We start from the raw sequence: 21,403 nt of genomic DNA on the forward strand, positions 1-21,403 counted from the left end.
AAAGTCAGGCCAATAAAAGGTTTGGGTAGTTCTGTTTGACCTAAGTAAGAAAGAAAGTGGCATAGTGGTGCAAGTTATGTAAGAGCAGCAGAAGTGTTGTGTTTTCAGGACAACAACAACAAGTTGTAAAGTGTGCAAGTGTGCAAGAGGAGTAGTGCAGGCGGCCATTGTGGGTCCAATGTCCAGGATGTTATGTAGCTGAGGGGAGAGGAGGAGAGAGTTCAGCATCCTTACAGCTTTGGTGTATGAAGCTGTTGGTGAGTCTGTAAAGGGAGGGGCAGGGTTTATACCTCTTCCCAGAGGGCAGTAGATCAAACAGATTGTGAGCGGGTGACTTGCATCACTCACAATTTTGGTCGCCTTTGCGGGTGAGGTGGGTGTAAATGTCCTTCAGGGAGGGGAGTGAAGCACCAATAATCCTTCCAGCTGTGTTCACTTGGCGCTGCAGGCTTTCCTGTTGTATTCAGTGCAGCTTCCCACACAGCTTATACAGCTGGAGAGGATGCTCTCAATGGTGCCTCGGTAGAATGTGGTCATGATGGCTGGTGGAGCACTTTGCTCAGCCTGAGTTTTCCGCCAGGAAGTACAGGCTGGCTGAGAGCTCTTTCGCCAGTGATGCAGTGTTGGTGGTCCAGGAGAGGTCTTCACTGATGTGCACCCCCAGGAATTTGGTGCTGCTCGCTCTCTCCACCACAGCACCGTCGATGGTCAGTGGCAGGTGTTGGGTGTGACCTCTCCGGAAGTCAACAACAATCTCTTTGGTCTTGCTGACGCTCAGCAGGGAGGTTGTTGTCCCTGCACCACGTGGTCAGATGGTCGAAAGCTCCAGCCTGTATTGAGTCTCGGCAGCCTTGGTGATGAGACCCACCAGAGTTGTGTCGTCAGCAAATTTCACTATGTGATTGTTGCTGTAGGTTGCAGTGCAGTCATCGTCAGCAGGGGTGAAGAGCAGCCGGACTGAGCACGCAGCCTTGGGGGCCCCCCTGTGCTCAGTGTGATGCTGCTTTGAGGTATTGTTGCCAACACGCACTACTTGGGGCCTCTGACAGAGGAAGTCCAGCAGCCAGTTGCAGAGGTAGGTACTGAGTCCCAGTTTGTCCAGTTTGCAGATGAGTTGTTGTGGTATTATGGTGTTGAATGCAGAACTGAAGTCTATAAACAGCAATCTCACATAGGAGTCTCTTTTTTCCAGGTGGGTGAGGGCTGGGTGGAGGCGAGCAGATTGCATCCTCTGTAGACCGCTTGGCTCGGTATGCAAACTGGAAGGGGTCCAGGGTGGGGGAGAATGGATTTGATATGTGACATGACAAGCGGCTCAAAGCACTTCATGATGATGGGTGTCAGTGCCACAGGGCGGTAGTCATTGAAGCAGGATGGAGCAGTTTTCTTCGCACAGGTATGATGGTGGCAGCTTTGAAACATGATGGGACGATGGCTTGCTTCAGGGAAGTGTTAAAGATGTCTGTGAAGACATCCTTAAGCTCCCCTGGCAGTCCTTCAGCCACTCCACCTGGGATGTTGTCTGGACCTGTTGCCTTCACGGGTGTTGATAGCAGCAAGTGTCCCTTCACGCTGTCGGCAGAGAGGCACAGGGGCTGCTCATGTAGAGGGGGATGGGTCTTCTGTTCTATGCATTCACCAGTAGGTGGCAAGAAAGCACTAATTATATAGTAAGTGTACCCTGGAGCCTCGTTTTGGTTTAAACAATGATCACTGTGTGAATAAGGAGAATTGGTTCAGTGTGTTCAGTGATCAGTCCTTTGGGTTTTCACTAATAACACTAAAACTATTTTTAAATCATTTCATCCTTTTGACAGGAGAAAGAGTTGACCAAGAACTTTCATTTCATATGTATATACTGTATATCTCAATTTTGCCCAAAATGTCACTTAAGCCCCTCTGGTTCTCACCCCTCACGAATGCACTTACCAACATTAGCCAAACAACACAGGAAAACGACAATAGCGCACTCTTACCGTGTGTGTGGTCTGCGGGATGTGAAGGATCCGTTGGAGTATGTGGCACCTACACACTCAACACACACAGCATCTGTGAAGGCAGTGCCTGCAAGAGAAGAGTTATCACTAATCAAGCAGAAAAAAACAAGTATTTCATTTGGGACCTTCATAAGATTGCCCTGCAACTCAATGAGAAGGTCTTGATTATGTTTTGTTTTGATTTATGTCTGCAAGAGAAGAGTTAATACAGACATCTAAAAACAACCAGGCAGAGGTATGACATGTGTGACCATTATAGACTATGACAACAAACGTATTATTATTATTATTATTATTATTATACACTCTCTAACAATGCAATTAAATGAAAGGATATTAAAATGAATAATCAGAGGGATCGTGGAAAATGCAGCCAGAAAAGATTTAGAAAGTATGCAACTGAAAAACCCACCCCTGGCCTCTGGCCACCCTCTCCTGCCACTCCTGCACAGCACCAGAATGCGACACTAACGTGACGATGACCCCTAGTGCGATGGCGATATAGGTAGCGGGAATGCGGAGAGTCAAGGCGGGACTCTGTAATGGGTTAGACCACTCCGGTGAAATGAAATTGAATAAACCAATCACATGCGACCAGTGTTATTCTGGTCTATCTATCTTTTATTAACTTTGGTCTGACTCTGCCCACATTGTCCGTCTGACTTCTCTCTGGTCACAGTGTGCATGAACTGTCGGCAAAATACGCTGTCAAACTTGCACCCCATGTACGAGAGCATTCATCTGCATTAAAAAACATAATATAAAAACACAGGATTTGTGCCAAACTAATTTCAAAAGGGCACAATAATTTATTCAAGATATAATAAGAATGGACACCTAGGCTATGGAGTTCATCTTGGAAATGACAATTGATTTTACCTCACCACAATGTAGGCTAAAGGTTTATTTAAATAGAGAATTACCTTGCTAACTAACCTTGGTAACTAACCAAGGTCCACTTTACTAGCCTCAGTGGGTAAGTAAGTAGCAGGTAAGTAGCCAGTAATTCAATGTATGAAGACGAGGTGACATGAGCTATGAAAGAACAAACACGTTTATAAATGAAGGTTGTAAAATAACACATTTTCAACAAGCTAGACGTCAGTTAGCAACTTACATTTACCCATGCACGTCAACAGCAAACCGAATTTTGCCTACTGGAGGAATTTACCTAGCGTTTTGTCATTCAATGTTGACACTTGCTCAGTTGCTTCTAGCGCCACGGTGGTTAAAAATGGTACGGTCCACAATAGGGGTTTCTGAAATCGCTTTACATTAAAATGTTCCTACAGTGAAAATAGGAGTTGACTTGTATTGTAACTGTATAATAATGTAATATTTTTTCACAATATCAGAAAAATTATCTGACCCCCCCAAAATTGATATTTCTGTCTCTTTGGGGGGTACTGGGTCTAGTACCCCCTGTAATTCGAACTATGGTGTTTACTGAACCAGACTAAGAGTTTAAAGACTCAAGAAACCGACATTTCTGTATTATAACCTCTGTATTGTAATATTTTTACGTACTCATTTTTGGCTTTCATGAGCTGTAAGCCGTAATCATCAAGATTAAAACAAAAAATGGCTTGAAATATTTCACTTTATATCTAATGAATCAAGTTTGCAGAGGTTTAGGTCAGCCCAAGAACTTAAATACAACCAGCGTAACTGTCCGTCATATTCCTGAGCTATCTATGCTTGCCACTTTCAAGGTCCCCTATCTCCAATGTTGTGTGTGTCTCCAATGTATCTCCAGGCACGTGCAGAGAAGGGTGGCTACAGGGGCTCTAGCACCTGCCCTTTTGCCCCTTTGATGTCCAAGTGCCCTTTTGACAAGACCCGTTTTTTACTTTTTAAAATTTGTAATACTTCCGTTAGTTCCAACGTGAATATTCGCTAAAATGTCTCATTAATAGTTTGTAAAATTAGAAATTTACAATAATAACAATTTTCTGTGTTAATTGAAATGCCTTGCGGCCACCAATTCGTGACGTCATACATTCAGTGAACTCTCAGAAGGTGCACGCAGGCACAGTGCTGCAGGAGACGTTTGGGAGCACGGTAAGGTCACTTGGCAGTTAGCCTATCTGAACATGCAATAGTATTCAGCTTAGACAGTCCCTCCAGGATTTCTGGATTTGTTGCGATCTAAAATGCCTGATTTCGCGACAGCTTTTCTAAAAAATTGCGATGGAAGTTGCGGTGTTTTTAGCTGTTTGTTGCGAAGAAATTGCGAGAGGAAGTGAAAATTGCACAAATAGTTGCGACTTTTTTAAAATTATTTTTTAATTGAGGGTAATTAAGGTTAGTAAGACCAAAATTACACGGATCATCTTGATGCTTATTAAAAAGGACAAGTATAGATAAATAGTAAGGGTTACAGAAAATAAAAGTAGGCCTACTTTATTTGTGTAAATACTTTGACTGGGGTAATTCACAAAGCAGTATAACCTTTCGTAGAACTGTCCAAAAAAGACAGCCCCCTAAAGAGATGGCATAATGTCATATGTTTCAATACATTCATATATGTTGTAATTCATATTAAGTATTAAGTTCATATCTTTTTAATAATTCATATTCTGTGACTTGCATAATTACTGATAGCCAACTAAGTATCTAGTAATTTCATATTGATTTAAACTATTAGACTACACTTTTCTTTAATGTTATTACATTGGAAGTGTGTAAGTCTAATTGACTGCCTGCCACTTTAAGGACGTGAGAGTAGCGTAATAATATATCTAAGTGGATTGGAACGCTTGCATCTCACTGTGTTCGGCTACGTCTGGAAATAACTTTTTGCATAGTGCATTACGATATGTGGATAGAATTCGGATGTTTTCTATGTCATTAGTTAAAGGAATTATCCGGAGTAAAATGCACTTTAGATCAATTTACGGATGATTGGGAGTACATACGTTGAGTTGACATCAAAATCATGTCATTCGGATGTGTTTTGAGAAAGTTCGATTTTACCGTTTTTAGTCAAAACTCGTTAGCGTGGAAGTGAGAAGGGCATATTATTTCGCCGCTACAAAACGCTATTTTTATACCTCTTCTACAGTTCCAAATGATAGTATATTTTTTACTACCATATTTCTCTTAAGACTCAATCAGGATGATGCAAGATCAGGATCCAGGCTTTATTCTTTTCAATGAGGGGCCAGTGGCCCTCAAGGGAGAGAAGTACATGTTTGTTTCACCCCATCATGGATTTCACCAGATTCTCAGTATTCTCTGACTTCTCTGACTATACAGAAACAGTGTGCTAACGTTATGTTACAAATAAAAGAAGGAGTGACCTCTAGGTCCAACCCAGTTTGAATATGCAATAGAAAGGGAGGATGAGGATTAGGCCTTCATCAGGTCTGGTCAGCTTCTATGGTCTTTTAATTAAAACTACCCCCTTTCCTGGAAAGTTCCTCAGAGGCCTGGACACATGCTGTTCTACAAACATTAACATTTCACACCTGGTGATAGGCAAAAGGTCTCTAGACAAGCTTTCATTGAATTCAAGGATAAACAAAGGATGCTTGCATACAGACCAAAGACACACACAGGATACACATGGGTACAAAAATCACAGATGACCATAAGAAGTACGCAGTATGTACATTTACAGAAATGAGGCTGATTCACAACACTTTCAAATCCCCCTTTTCAAGTCATAAAGACTTGAATCATTAAACTATTCACATAAAATATGAATCAGCTTATAACAAACAGAGGACTTTTAGGGTGTGGAAGGAAGTTACAGATCATGGGAGAGTAGAAAGACTGACATCATCTACCATAGAAACAGCTTAGAAAATGCAACCAAAGCCAGTTTCCATTCTTCTTGTGGTGCACAATGCAATAGAATAAAATCACAGGTGGGTTGCTTTCATGTGGTGCACAATGTTTAGAATGTGTATGTGTGTGCAAAATGTGCTTAGGGCGGCGCTTGGCTCCACACCCTGTGTTCCTCTTCTTTTTCTTCAATATTTCCTTCTCCAGTTATAGTATACCAACAAAATAAAATTCTCTAGTCTGAAGGTCAGGGTCGACTACCTGGAACCTTCGGATCCTTGCTGTTTTTGGGGGTTATTCTGCCCACAGCAGGTCCACTATTCTAAATTGATCCAATCTTTCTTGTGATGTTCTGACCAAGGTCCTTTTGTGGGATGGTACACAAGACTTCCAAATGCTGCTCTCCCAGGAACACTGTGCTGCTGGGGTCTTCAGGGGTGGTGTTGGATATAAGATCAAAGGGCTGTCCCCCTTTCGATAAGCTGTGTCTTCCACCATCACACTTCTGTCCCAACCATGAGAAGCCAGCGGGGGGAAGTGAGACATGCGTCGTTAGGATGTTTCTTGGTCCTGCGATTTCAGAGTCTGTAAACATATCTTGAAAATACATTTAGTCTTGGAGCAAAAAGGTTTTAGCTGTCATTCCAGTACTAATAAGCAAATGATAATTCAGTGGAGTTCAACATTTTTCAAAGATGACGTCAGCTGCAGTCAGGTCTGTCTTGACCTATCAGTTATACCTCCAAACACGCAAACAATACAGTACATGAACTTTGAGGCTTGTGATGCCTCAGAACAGAATTCCTAGTAATAATGCAAACATTTCTTATGACAGTGGTAACAAAACATCTCGTCCAAATCTATTAAACAGTGTCCTTGAGAAGTAAAGTTTCTTGAGGAGCCCAAGTCCTCAACCTATAATGTAGCAGGCTATCTATACACATCACCATCACCATTGTTAAAAACCATCAACCATCCCCCTTCGGATCGGTGGCACACCCTTGTCCATCAGATCCGCCGCCGAAACTGATAACAAAACAAACTACATTGTATGAAATAACATGGTACGGTTATGCTTGTAGACATCAAATATCATCCGGTGATGGGTGGCTAGGAGCAAAGCTTGTAAATGTATGAAATAAATCATTAAAAAACAACAAACAAACAAACAAAATTAAAAAAAATGAAACTTCAACCCGCTTTCTAATGAAATTAAAATATATCAGCAGTTAAAGCAAGCAAACAGACCATCAGAAAATAAACCAATGAGAACAAGGAAACAAAACAAAAATAATTAAAATAACAACAAAGTCAGGAAAGGCTCAAATGGGGATTATATCAAAATTATCTTAGCACCTATAATGGAATTGGGAAATCTGAAACCATATCATCTGAGCAACAAGTATTCCTAGTCAGGACAAACTGAAAAGGAAATCAAATGAAATAAACCGTAACATAAAGAAATAAAAGGTGCAACAGATTTTTCTTTAGGTGCAACAGATTTCTTCTTTAGGTACAACTTTATGTTACAAACAAAAGAAGGAGTGACCTCTAGGTCCAACTCAGTTTGAATATGCAATAGAAAAGGGAGGATGAGGATTAGGCTTTCATCAGGTCTGGTCAGCTTCTATTGTCTTTTAATTAAAACTACCCCCTTTCCTGGGAAGTTCCTCAGAGGCCTGGACACATGCTGTTCTACAAACAATAACATTTCACACCTGGTGATAGGCAAAAGGCCTCTAGACAAGCTTTCATTGAATTCAAGGATAAACAAAGGATGCTTGCATACAGACCAAAGACACAAACAGGATACACATGGGTACAAAAATCACAGATGACCATAAGAAGTACGCAGTATGTACATTTACAGAAATGAGGCTGATTCACAACACTTTCACAAACAACATTACACTTACGTGGTAGTGTTTAGAGGGTCCCTAAAGCCAAACCCCGAGAGGTCTTTATGTGGTGGGATAGATTCAGAATGAATTTCAGCCAGTACCTTTCCCGAAATGTTGCCATCTTTGCTGTTATCTTAGGGGAAGTTCAGAGTCGCCAATTGTGGAGTAACGGCTGGAAATTCACAATTTCGTCGCTGCGTTTTTAAAAAAAAAAACATAGTCCAGCATTTCTTTTTGAAATTGAAATGAAGTTGTATGGACTGGACTATATTTTTTTTTTTTTTTTTTAAACGGCTTAATTTAAATTGTGAATTTCCAGATGCTATCCACACTTGGCAATCAATTCTACGGACTTTCCCCCCCAAAGATGGCAACATTTCGAAAGGTACTGGCTTGATGAAATTCATTCTGACTCTATCCGACCACATAAAGACCTCGGGATACTTCGGTTTGGCTTTAGGGACCCTCTACTCACTACCACGTAAGTGTAATGTTGGTTGAAACTGTAGAAGAGGTATAAAAATAGCGTTTTGTAGTGGTTAAATAATATGCCCTTCTCACTTCCATGCTAACGAGTTTTGACTAAAAACGGTAAAATCGAACTTTCTCAAAACACATCCGAATGACATGATTTTGATACACTAACTGAACTGATTAAGTTCAGGAGAAAAGAGATAAGCTAAGCCCACCTACACTGAAAACTGATTGGTTGATTTAGCAAAACAGACCATGCTCTCTATCTTGGATGCGCTTGCAGGCACACACGCACCACTCCTCTCTCTCTAATCCCCGAGACAAGAAGAAAGCAAAGAATATATCTTTTTACTAAGGAAAATGACAAAAATAGTAACGCAAAGTGACTTAGATAAGTAACTTTAATCTGATTACTGGTTTGTAAATAGTAGCGCGTTAGATTACTTGTTACTTAGTAACGCGTTACTGGCATCACTGCTAGTCACAGACCATGATTTTGCAACAACTAGGGATCTTGAAGGGTGATTATACAACACTGCAACTAGATTCCTTTAAATTATTTTCCATCATGCACTGGATATCAACAGGAACTCAATCAATAGCCTACTCGTATCAATGTCATATTTTTGTATTTCTGCAGTATTGTTTCATGTATGATATCCCTAACCGATACAGCGTTGCTCTGTCACATGGAATAGCCGAATAATAATTTATAAGAAACAAAATAACAAATAAATAACAAATAATCAAATAATAATTTGCCCCTTCTTGTTTGGTGTTGGAGAGAGGTCACTTTTGGTTTATATTGTTCACGTCACGACTAAACGACTAAAAGACACGACTAAAAGACTTAAAGACGATAATATCAAACATCTTGTTGTAACGCCAAGACTAGAAAAAGACTGACGATCTAGTTGATGGGAGCGTGCCGCTCTAAAAAACCATGATTTCATTCCGACTTTTGAAATTTAGTCGCCGACTGTGAAAATGCTTGAAAATCGCATGGTGTAAGGCTGGCATTAATTGTAAACTCAAGACTTAACTTATAAAAAGTTAATAAAAATGCACTGGGGAAATCCTCATATAGCTACGTCTTGTTTTCTCTGCCACCATCCTGACAATGCTAGGACAACTAGTAAGATACAGGTCAAGGTCAGGTTTGCCAGTAACACCATGTGATGACGTCGGATGTTACATTCGGCATCAGCTGTGTGTGTTCCTGGCTTCTTCAAGACACATCCCAGAGATTCACATCTGATGGGATAAAAACACATTCTGTGTATATTCTGTGTACCGCACATAACCACATAGAATGATGGGTTATTAGGGACGCCAGTGATCAAGCACTCTTCAAAAGAGAACCCATCATTATGCAGTACAAATTTAACTGAAATTGTTTTATTGACAAGATAGAAAAATATACTTTGATTAAATAGGCAAGAGACTACGACAAATAAACACAATCTAACTCTCAGGGTTCCCATGGGTCATGAAATTTCTGGGATTCTATTCCAGACATGAAAAGTCAGGGAATTTGATCATATTTGGGGCAAAGTCATGGAAATATCAGGGAATTGTGTTGCAGCAGTTTAGAATATACTTGCCAAAACAAATTAATACAAATGTATTTCCACACAGAATTGGTGTATATCTGGTTATTAGCTTTACTGCTTGTTTGAGTGGTGATGGTTAGCCCAACTTAGTTTCTTCAATACCCATTTATTCACATTCCGCTCTAAGATTCTTGAACGCTATGCGGCTGCTCAGAAATCTTCTCATTATAGGTCATGGAAATTCAGATTTTTTGTCAGGGAAAGGTCATGGAATTTTACACTTGACTTAGAGTGGGAACCCTGAACTCTGACCAAAATGGGCTAGTCCATCTCCAGCCACATCCTTGACCAAAATGGGCTAGTCGATCAGAGATGTAGTTACACTATTACACTGCATACTTATGAAAAATGTTAACTTAAAAATGTTCAAGCATCCAGATTATAGCTACGTTAATAACGTTTGTAAGAAGAAACCAAACCGTGTAAATCCGTCAAGATTTCAGCGAGATAAGAGTATTTGTGTTCGTGCAGATCACTCACCTTACATCAGGTAGGCTACCACAGAGCCCACCAGATAGCTTGCCTGTGACAAGATGGCCACCGGTGATGCCGTTAGAGACTCCGCCATAAGACATCTAGCCTTTATTATGTATATCTATGGTGTATTGGTGTGCAGGATGTGAAGGATCCATTGGAGTATGTGGCACCTACACAGTCACCACACACTGTATCTGAAGATGCACATAAAAAAACAAAAATATGTCATTCATGGAGTCTCTGACCTGGCACTGATAGTATACTCAATACTGTCAGTCATGTAACCCCCGTCCTTTTGCCAACATTTTGCGTTCTTGAAAACAGAAAAGACATTTTCATAACCTTTTGCCTTTTGCAGTCAATTTACATCTGTGTAGGTACGTGTTGCTCACTACTGTCTTAGTTGGCCATAGCCAGGATTCCCAGCACCCCCGCTCATGCATACAGTGTTGCCGTTTGGCCTTGGTTTTTGCCACCCTGTTGAGAGCTTAACTCAATCCTGGGCCAGGAAAATATTTCAAGCTCTAAAATTTGTGTCAAAGGAGAAATTATAACCTGCTCGTGTTTTATATCATTTTTGAGGTCTATATGTGAGAAATAAAGCATTGTTGATAGTAGAACATTAAAGTTAACGTATATGATGTTTCTGTAACCTGGATTACTTGATGTCTTATGGTGAGATGCGTCACACCCCCATCTCTATCAAAAAGGACATTCCTAACTACCCAGGGGACCAGGCCAACCTAATTATCATACAGTAAAATGTATGTAGGGAATATAATGGCGTCCTCTTCTATGCTGTGGTATGCTGGGGAGGAAGCACAAAGAAGAAGGATGCGGGGCGACTTGACAGGCTAGTAAGGAAAGCTGGCTCTGTCGTGGGAGCCGAACTGGAGTGCATCACTTCAATATCAGACAAAAGGTCCCTGAACAAACTGATCAGCATCTTGGACAATGAATGTCATCCACTCCACAGCATTATTATGAAGCAGAAGAGCTTGATCATCTGGAGACTTCGCTCACTGTCATGCACAACTGCCTGCTCCCACTCTCTCTCCCCCTTTCTCCCCCTCTCTCATTCTATCTTCCTCTCTCTCCCTATCATTCTCTCTCTCTTTATCCTTTAATATTTGGGTTTGTAATCTTATTTGGTATACTGTTTCATCTGGTGTATCTGTTATTCTAACTGGTTAGTTGGTTAAGTTTCCTTTGTTACTGTTTGCTACTTTGTTACTTTACTCTGTTACAGTAGACTGTGAGTTTACTTTTTTTTCCATTTAACTGAAGTGATATTGAATACATTCACCTTTTAGGGCTTAATACCTAAATAAATTGTTAATCTGCTTACCAATCGTATATCTCTAATTCTCGTAGTATGCTATGCCATGCTCTGCCATAACTGATAAACTAGTTACTTGGTAATTGATTCGAGATACAAATGATTAATTGAATGGAGTCAGATTAATCGAGTTTGTAATAATAACATTACCATGTAACTCTTCACCAGCCTGTCCTTTGTTCATACACGTGCAAAAAGTGAGCAGCCAACGCAAACTCCTTCGTGAGTGCGCTTTGTTTGTGCCGATTTCTCAGCTTACAGTCATATACACCCGAATGAGAAGATTTTGCTGTAGCCCACATTCATTTGTTCTTTTCTATGTAAAGGTGCGATTTGTAGGATTGTTACCGAACGTTCTGTAGGCCAAAATCAAAACACTGGTGAACGCTTCAAGACTACCAGACGAGCCTCTTCTGGGTTGCCAGATGTAATGAAGACTCAGCTAATGTTAGTTGACCTGCAGCTTTTTTAGCGTTTCTCCAACCATGACCCAGCTACCTACACATTACGGAAACAGTGAAAACAAAAATACCTCTCTAACCAACGTGAACATATTTAGCTGAAGTTAGTGATGCAGATGAAGTTTAGCCTAGGCTACCTGTTGTGGAGAAATATGGCCAGCTCTAAGGCCAGACTTTATATTCTTCGTTTGACTAAGACGCCACCATATCAGGAAGCTCCTCCGATGTCCACTTAATTTGTTTCTTGTTTTAATTTTGTAAATTTGCCTGCCTCTCGTAGGGCGTTGTTCATGACTACAACTGACAGCTGTTGACAGTTGGCTTTTGCTAATTTGGCATCCCAAATAGGAGGACGTATAGCCCATTATTAATACAGCTATTCTAGAATTAATCGCTCAAAACATCAAACTAAAAATTCCAAGAGATTCCGCCCGAAACTTTTTTTTTCATGGGTTTCACGGGGTTTTACAGGTTAGAGTAATGTTGTCAAATAATCCATTACTTCAGTTCATCGTGTTTCCTTACTCTCTGACAACATATGGTGATCATTTTTGGAATGGTTACAGTTTATTTTCCATTATTTCCTACATACTGGACCTTTAAAGACATGCTTCATACACATGATGACCAACTAATTACAGCCACTGTGTTTGTGCTCATAACCAAATATGTGCAGACTGTAAATTGTAACATTGCACACCGGTTGTGCTTCTATATTCAGTACAGTCCATATGTCCATATATACAGTAATACCCTAAAAGATGGTAACATCAGATATCTGGTTGTTGTGCATAACTATTACATTCAAAAGGTGGCCTGAGGCTCTTCATGTACCGTATGTTATAAGGGATAATGTATAAAACGCCGTTATTACAAGTAGCCGTGTAATAAGTGGGATAATGTATAGAACGCCGTTATTATCGGAAAATAGGTCCCGACAGGGCGCACTGGACCCTGACGCGCAGCGGAGGAGTCTTGTTCCGCCCTGAAGGGACCTATTTCCCGATAATGACCGGCGTTCTATACATTATTCCACTTATTACACAGCTACTTGCCAAAACTAAACAATAAACTCCCCACAATATGACTCTTTAGCCTACATAGCCTATTTCTTACCGTTTCATCGTGGCTTTTGCTGAGAAACAAATAGTTTGCAACAGCACACACTGAACTTGAATGACATGTATTGGTTACTCTTCATTGGCTTCCTATTGCAGACAGAATTAAATCCAAATCCTGGCCTACAGGACTTACTACTTACTAGAGCAGCACCCTCTTATCTTAATAATATGATCCAGCTTTATTCCAGTTTTCGACCACTGGTATAGTTAGCCACTATGCTTTTGGGGAACGGACCCGAGTGATTTCTACGAGCAGACGCTAGAATCGTTTGTGTAAATTCCTGCACACCCTCCATACACACGCTGGTCAAGGCAGTGACAGCTCAGCAGCAGTTCGGAGGACATCCAGCAACGCTAGCGACAGGCCCCCCACAGAGTTAAAGGACCAGTATGTAGGAAATAATGGAAAATAAATTGTAACCATTCCAAAAATGATCACCATATGCCATCAGAGAGTAAGGAAACACAATAATTGAAGTAATGGCTTATTTGACAACATTACTATAACCCGTAAACCCCCGTAAAACCAGTGAAAAAAATGAGTTACGGGGTGGAATCTCTTGGAATTTTTGTTTATGTTTTGAACGATTAATTCTAGAATAGCATATTAATAATGGGCTGTCGTAGGTAGGCTATGGAAAATTGGTCAAATCAGCAAGTAGGAAAGTTTAAGTGAATGACGTGAAAGTGAAAGTAAGACATTCGGAAAGGCCAACTTAAAGTTAATGTTGCTTTGGTAGTACAAATACTTTCACCACAAAAAAACTGGTGCACTAAATAGCGATTCTGTTGGCTTTGAAAGGTTCTCTTATTGACGCATTGAACTGCAATTCGGATTAACACCTGCTTTTACAACAATGGAAGTATTTAGGGCGAGAATAGACGGCGCTTTCAGGAGCAGTCTTTGTACATACTGTGGAATACATAATTAGGCTCTTTTCCTCTTCCCTCCCATCTTTTACAAGCGCCAATCTGCCACTTTCAGCTCCCGCGACAGGTAGTTTTGCTTTTTACATCATTGCGACCTGTTTGTACATACCTCGCAATGATTTTACACGCGACATTGCTAAACAAATCGCCTGAAGTGGGCGCAAAAGCCGCTAGCACATCTGGCCCTCAGTGAGTTGCACAGTTTTGAAAACGAACATTAAGGGTTGTTGTAGGACATGTTTGAGTATGCCTGTTGGCAGCCACCTGAGTAGTCAAAGTATGATTCAAAACGAGTCAGAAAAGTTGAGACCAATCATCAAAATTCCTCGTGTCCACCACTCTAGTTCATCCAAAACAAACCAGAAAAGGGACTCAAAGTGCTAAATACCAGAATTTTCCTTTAAGTGGACATCGGAGGAGCTTCCTGAGATGGCGACGTCTCTGTAAACGAAGAATATAAAGTCTGACGCAGAACTGCCCATATTTCTCCACAACAGGTAGCCTAGGCTAAACTTCATCTGCATCGCTAACTTCAGCTAAATATGTTACGTTGGTTAGAGAGGCATTTTTTGTTTCCACTGTTTCTGTAATCTGTAGCTCGGTCATGGTTGGAGAAACTGAAGGACCGGACACCTCTTGATGCCCTTGGTATGTAATAATAATTAAATAAATAAACCTGGTTGTCTGATGTACTGTCCTGGTGAGCACTTTGTGTGTTCCACAGCTCCTCTGCAGCCATCTTTGATTGGGTCAGTGCTTCCAGAGGCTCACAGAGTGTGTCTGAGGTGGAGCTGCACGCCCTCTTCACTCTTAGACCAGCAGCTGGGGATAACAGTGCATGATTAACATATACAGTCACCAGAGGTGGAAAGTAACGAAATACATTTACTCAATGCTACTGTATTGAGTAGTTTTTCTGTGTATTTTGTATTTTTTTAAGTAGTTTATAAAATCGGTATTTTAAATTTTACTTGATTACATTTTGAGTGAAGTATTGTAATTTTGCTACATCAAAAATCCCATCCGCTACTTGAGTAAAAAAAAAGGAAGACAAACTAAAACGGAAAGGGAGAGAAAAAAAAAATCCTAAACCCTACAAGTGATAATGATCAGCATGTAGCCTACAACAGGACATGAATCAAGCTGATGCCATGCAGTCTTTCTGAAAGTGATGGAGACTGGATCACGAAATGCATCAGATTAGCCTAACCTATGAAAATGTATTTTCCGCTATTCCAATTGGTTGTCTCAGTTTGTTTTAGCACTAATGATTGGCGGAGATATTTAAGCAAACACCATGGGATTTCGTGTTTTGACGCTTGTGCTCACCTTTCTTTGGAAAGAAGTTTATTAGCAGTTGTTTCCCCTCATTTTGATGTCTCTTTTTCCTGTTTTGGCCTTTGTTTTTAGTAACCTGACTTGGCTTTTTGGAGAAAGACATTGCACTAGCAGCCAAAACAATTAGCGGTCCACTACTAGCTTATGCTCAACTAAATAAAACAAAGATAGGTCTAGACTACCTTATGAATCGTGCAGGCGGACTAAACCATTAGCTCTTTAGCAAGGGAGAGTGAGAGTGACCTTACACAGTTTTCACTATGATTTGTATACAAAATACAGTCAGTCAAACTTTAAATTTCGTCTGACATTAATTTTGACATTTAATATGGAAGTTAAAATATTCAGGTAAAATAAATATATGGTGGAAATAAGTATTGAGCTTTTTTTTTTTTTTTCAGTAATTAGCCTAAACTTCCAGTGAGTCTATTCGAAATGTTCACCACACATTATATTAACACACAAATAAAAAATCCAAACATAAGAGTTTTGTGTATTAAAGTGGAATGACAGGAAAAAAGTATTGAACGTGCCTACTGAAATTTCTTCAATACTTTGTGGAAAAGCCTTTGTTTGTAAAGACAGCTTCAAGACATTTCCTGTATGACAAAACGTATTGGTCGCAGTATCAGGTCTGATTTTGGCCCATTGTTCTAAACAGATTCCAGGGGTCCCTCTTGTGAATCCTGATCTTTAGTTACTTCCAGAACTATTTAATTGAATTGGCTGCCTTCAAGTCTTTCTGGAGTTTTTCTCCGAGTGGTCCTTGGCTCTTGAATTGACTATCCTTCTGACTCCCCTGGTCAGAAATATTACAAGGAGATCCTGTGCATGGCTGGTTGATGATGCAGTGATGTTTCTTCCACTTGCAGATAATGGCTCCCATGCTGCTTACTGGAAGATTCTGATGTTTTGAAATGCATCTGTAACCAGTTTCATTGATATGTTTTGCAACAATAAGGTTGCAAAGGTCTTGGGAGAGCTTTTGCTTTTATCCATCATGAAATGTTTCTTGTGTGACACCTTGGTAATGAAAAACCTTTTATAGCCCATCAATATGTAGGCTACTAACTAAGCTTATATTAATTTGCACAGATAGAAAGGATAACTACTCTCTATACAGATTCCAGCTCGTTCCTTCCCTTTCCTTGCCTTAGTGCTTTTTCTTAGCGTGTTCAATACTTTTCCCCTGTGTTATTCCACTTCATTACATGATTCTACTTGTGGAGTAGTTTGGATTTTTTATGTGTGGATTACCTGAGTTATTACTAATGCCTGGTGAAAATGTTGTGCCCCCCTATACTTCCCACTTTCCCCCCCAGTACGATGCCCTTTAATCTGCTGAACCTTCTGCTCGTTTCCAAATATAAAAAAACTCTCTGCAACTCAATATTGGCCTGCCTGCCTCAGCTGCCTGTGAGGGGCTTTTCAGTTGTGCTGGATTACTGTTCACTGCAAAGCGACCCAAGGATGAGTGCAACTAACTTTGAAAATCAACTACTGCTCAAACTTAAAGGAGAACTTTTCACATTTTTTGATTTTTCACATAGATCTCCATTTCTCAACGCCTTTTTTCAGGCAAGTACCTCCACTCGCGGCCATATTGCAACACTTTTTTGGGCACTTATCGCATCTATTTCAGCAGAAATGCGTGTGCGTAAGGCTTCACGACACCAATCTTGCTCCAGCAGCGAGATCACAACAGATGATTGGCACGATGTCTTCACAGCACACCACATGATTGGCTCAATGTATTTTACAACACACCACATGATTGGCTCAATGTATTCACATGTCGACGTTTTGCCGCGGAAGGGTTGTGATATGTGTAGACATATGATGTGTAGACAACTGCCATATTGGCGTTACAAACTAACCCCATGCATTACTATGGAGGATTTTTTGAGTGCTGTATCTCCTCATTAAGTCTTTGGTAAAACTGGTTGTTCTGGTTGTTCTGGTACCCCCCCCCCCAAAAAAAAAAAAGTAACTAAGTAACTTTTACTTAAAGTACATTTTAAATGAACTACTTTTTACTTTTACTTGAGTACATTTTCAGATCGGTATTTTAACTTGTACTTGAGTAATATTTCATCAAGGTATTGGTACTTTTACTTGAGTACAATATTTTCGTACTTTTTCCACCTCTGTTAAACGCCCGTTATTACAAGTAGCCGTGTAATAAGTGGGATAATGATAGAAGCGCCGTTATTATCGGGAAAATAGGTCGACAGGCAACACTGGACCCTGACGGCGCGGAGAGTCTTGTTCGCCCTGAAAGGACCTATTTCCTCGACAATGACCGGCGTTCTAACAATATCCCACTTATTCCCACAGCTACTGCCAAAACAAACAATAAAACTCACAATATGACTCTTTAGCCTACATAACCTATTTCTTACCGTTTCATTGTGGCTTTTGCTGAGAAACAAATAGTTTGCAACAGCACACTGAACTTGAATCAAATATTCTTTAGAACACAGCTGATCAATCAACTTCTTTTTCACTTTTGAATGAAGTTCTAGTACTTCTATGAGTGATATGAAAGACATGAATTAGAAGCAGAAACACATTTTTCCCACTTGGCGGTCTGTTATGCCAGGAACAGTCTGTTATCGCAGATCACGACCACCAAACGTTGGGAAGGCCCATTCAAGTGAATGGAGCATACTTACAGCATACAGCTTACATACAGCATTATGAAGAGCCGTGTAATAATTCAAAATAAGCCCACAGTGTGAACAAAACACAGCACAGCTTACCAAGGCCACACATAGGACAGTATAACTCTTCTCCTATGATGTACCTAGTTCGACCATTGGTAGCGGAGAAAGACAAGGTCTGAAACCCTTTATGTAGATCATCATCTTCTATTTGGTCTGTGACTGTGGCAATCCAAAACCCCATGTCCTTCAGTTTAGCTGATGCTTCTGGTAGAAGTAGAACATTTCAGAGAACAAGTTTGACCAGAATAGAGAGAGGTCCATTTACATTTTACCTGACAATTTGCACTATACCTAATTTTAATGTATTAAATTTAATTCAGATGCGTCTAATGTCACAGCACTTCAAACATTTCACTGGAATCTAGTAGCATTATTTTACTTCTTCTGTTTAATTTGTTCATTTCTGTTAGCAAACAGCTTTTAGGTGCATTACTAGAGATGGGAATTGAGAACCGGTCTCACATTTTCTGATGACCAGAATAATAGGCAAAAAAGTGTCTTCGGCACCTTGATCTCTCTGAGGAATTTCACCAGAGACTGCTCCGTCCCTGTGACTTGCATGTCCATCTTCTGTCTCATGCACGGTCAGAGTGGGGCTGGGAGGGGGCCATCAGGATGCTCTGTGTAAGAGTGGCATGCAATTTTAGTGAAATACAAGACTTCACAGTTGGGAATCACAACAGTAGAGGCTGATAGCACCCCATACATTTCAATATCAATTTATGTGTCTGGAATGAACATTTTAATTGTGCCTGGTATTCCAAGAAGACAAACTGGTTCATGATTCTTTCTTAGTACCCTATGCACCAGTAGCAAAAAAAGATCCAAAAAGCCTAGACCCCACACACATGAATAGCCTAGTTTACACATGCAGGAAGGCTAAGCTACTGCCAAAAGCAGATAGAGCTACAGTAATAGGCTAGGCTTACTCCTATGCATAGAGCTTGGCAGAGTCCTGCATGGGTTTACTTTTTTTAAATCCGCACCTGCCATGTTTGAAACCGCACTGTTTTCTGACAGCAGAGCTAGTTAAATTCCGCACCCAACCCGACACGTTTAAGAAGAGGTTTCTTGACAGATCATAAAACTGCACGACCATTAATCAGCTGAAGTTGGCAGAAGGCCTAACCTACATGATGAAAATGTAGGCTACCACAATACGACACTCAGAGAGTGCTAACATTTTACCAGTCTTCAAGCAAATGCGGCTACAACACTATAGGCTATGCAAGTATCGCCACGCAGATCAGGGGTCTCCAACCTTTATGGGAATGAGGGCTACCTGAAGACCCTCATGCCTTTTTTGCAAGGGTACTAAATAATAGGCCTGTGATTTTTACATTTAAATTATCATTACATGCACGAACCGTATGGGACGAACAGGGAATGGCCACAGAACTTTCAATAAATATATGCTTCCCATTGGCTACAACCAGACGAAAGCAAGCTTTTTTTTCTTTTACTGTCTATGCGCGAAGGCAGCGTGTAGCGCGCCCAATTTCTGTTGTTGTTTTAAAAGATTGAATGGGAAAGGATGGTCGAGATAAATTTAAGGATTTGTAGTAGGTATTACCAATATCAACTTAATGTTACAGATGTATAGCTACATACATTCTTAAAATGGTTCTGGTCTACAGGTTCTGGAGGATGTTTTTGAGCTGTGATTCGCACATGTTAGCTGGGTTTTGGCAGGCGCCACATAGCGCCTCTTGGGCACTGTGGTGGGAGACCCGATGATCAAACAACCAGGCTTTTAAACACAAACCCTGCACGCACATCACTAAACTGAGCCAACAGTGTTAAAGGGACACCTGGCAACGTTTTCATGTTAATTAATCATCTTCGTAAGTTGGTATATGGTTAAATGACTCATTACAAGGCGAATGAAGACTCTCTCGCCCGCCCCTACTGCCTGTAGGAAGAATATCCCTTGCAGAGTTCGGTTTATCCTACCAAGTTTACTTTCAGCTCCCACAAAGTTCAGACATTGTGGCAGAATCAGTTTATATCTAGGGTTGGGGCTAGGGGAGCTTCAGGCTTGCCTGGTAGTCCTTTTAATAAAAAATTTACAGCAGTGTCCAGGTAGTAGGCCTAGTCTACATTAAATGAAGGAATGGTTCGGCCATTGTGCAAATTAACCTTTTAGGCTAATGCCATGCAAATGCCTAAACACAAATAAAATTGCCAGGCTACAGTATATATGATTATGTACAATTTATTAAACTTTATACAAGAGTACAGACGCCCCGCTTTAAAGGTTGTATCAACGAGAAGGGATACGCCACTTTGCTGATGTTCAAACAAAACAGAGAGCTTTAGCTCAAGCTACTCCTCCCTCCTCCTGCAATCAAACTCTCCTAAACAAGATTCTCACTGTTATTGGTTGAAACACTTTATTTGCCTTTGAGTGGGATTTCTGCCAACCCTTGTTGGTAGCAATAGTGTTTGTGTACAGATCTCGGAGCCTAGGCTGCCTACATAGACGCTGCTTTTGACAGCCTGCTTATGGGGCAGACAGCGGATCGTTAGGAAAAATAGATGAATGTGATCATTTATGTTTGGGCCTTTTTGGGCCTGAAATCGCTGATACAACCTTTTTAAAGCCCAGTTGCAGCAGGTTAACCACCACTGTTAATGGGTACATAAATCACTCAATATATGTATATCATTTTTAAAAATGTCTCCAAATGGTGTTAAATGCCAGTTTTGTTGTTTTTGCATTAGCTGCCTTACTAATTCTGTGATGACGCCACTTTGGGGACTACATGATCTGCGCTTCATTCATTTCAATGCATGTCAATGGACATCGCGTTACACTTTCAACATAAAGTTTGTATATTTACACTTCTCGAATTTCGTTACAGCATTTATATCACAGCTACCCTATGATCTACCAATGGTAATAACGGTGCCTGATATCAATTTAGTAATTTCTTCTGAATTTCGGGAGGTCTCGCTTTTGAGGGTATGTTTACTAACCTGACCCTAGCCAGATGAATGTTCTCGTTAGGCTCCGCTTAGTTGACACATCCATCTGGGACCTCTTCCATTGAGAGTGATTTCTCCAACCAACTTTATTGTTTAGCCAATCAGGACGCAGGGCGGGAGTTTCATAGATGTGACATAGCTGAGAAGCACTGTGAGTCCTCCTGTTTAGCCACGGGTTGGCTTCATGTGAGTGGTTGAAGTAGCACGCCAATAGATGACGGACAAGTGGCTTATTCAATCATATGCAAG

The 21,403-nt window shown here is 40.6% G+C and overlaps 1 protein-coding gene across 1 annotated transcript in view; it reads right to left on the minus strand.

Moving 5' to 3' along the window:
• Nucleotides 1-3,237, minus strand: part of LOC125293883 (coiled-coil domain-containing protein 27-like) — a 22,030-nt gene extending 18,793 nt beyond the window's left edge. The window contains exons 1-2 of the mRNA XM_048242095.1: nt 3,115-3,237; nt 1,977-2,064 (exon numbers count right to left, since the gene is read on the minus strand). The gene's annotated coding sequence lies outside the window, so the exon portion shown is untranslated. The remainder of the gene's footprint in view (nt 1-1,976; nt 2,065-3,114) is intronic.
• Between the last annotated feature and the right edge of the window lie 18,166 nt (nt 3,238-21,403).

Source organism: Alosa alosa, chromosome 4, assembly GCF_017589495.1.
Source record: "Alosa alosa isolate M-15738 ecotype Scorff River chromosome 4, AALO_Geno_1.1, whole genome shotgun sequence".
NCBI lineage: Eukaryota > Metazoa > Chordata > Actinopteri > Clupeiformes > Clupeidae > Alosa > Alosa alosa.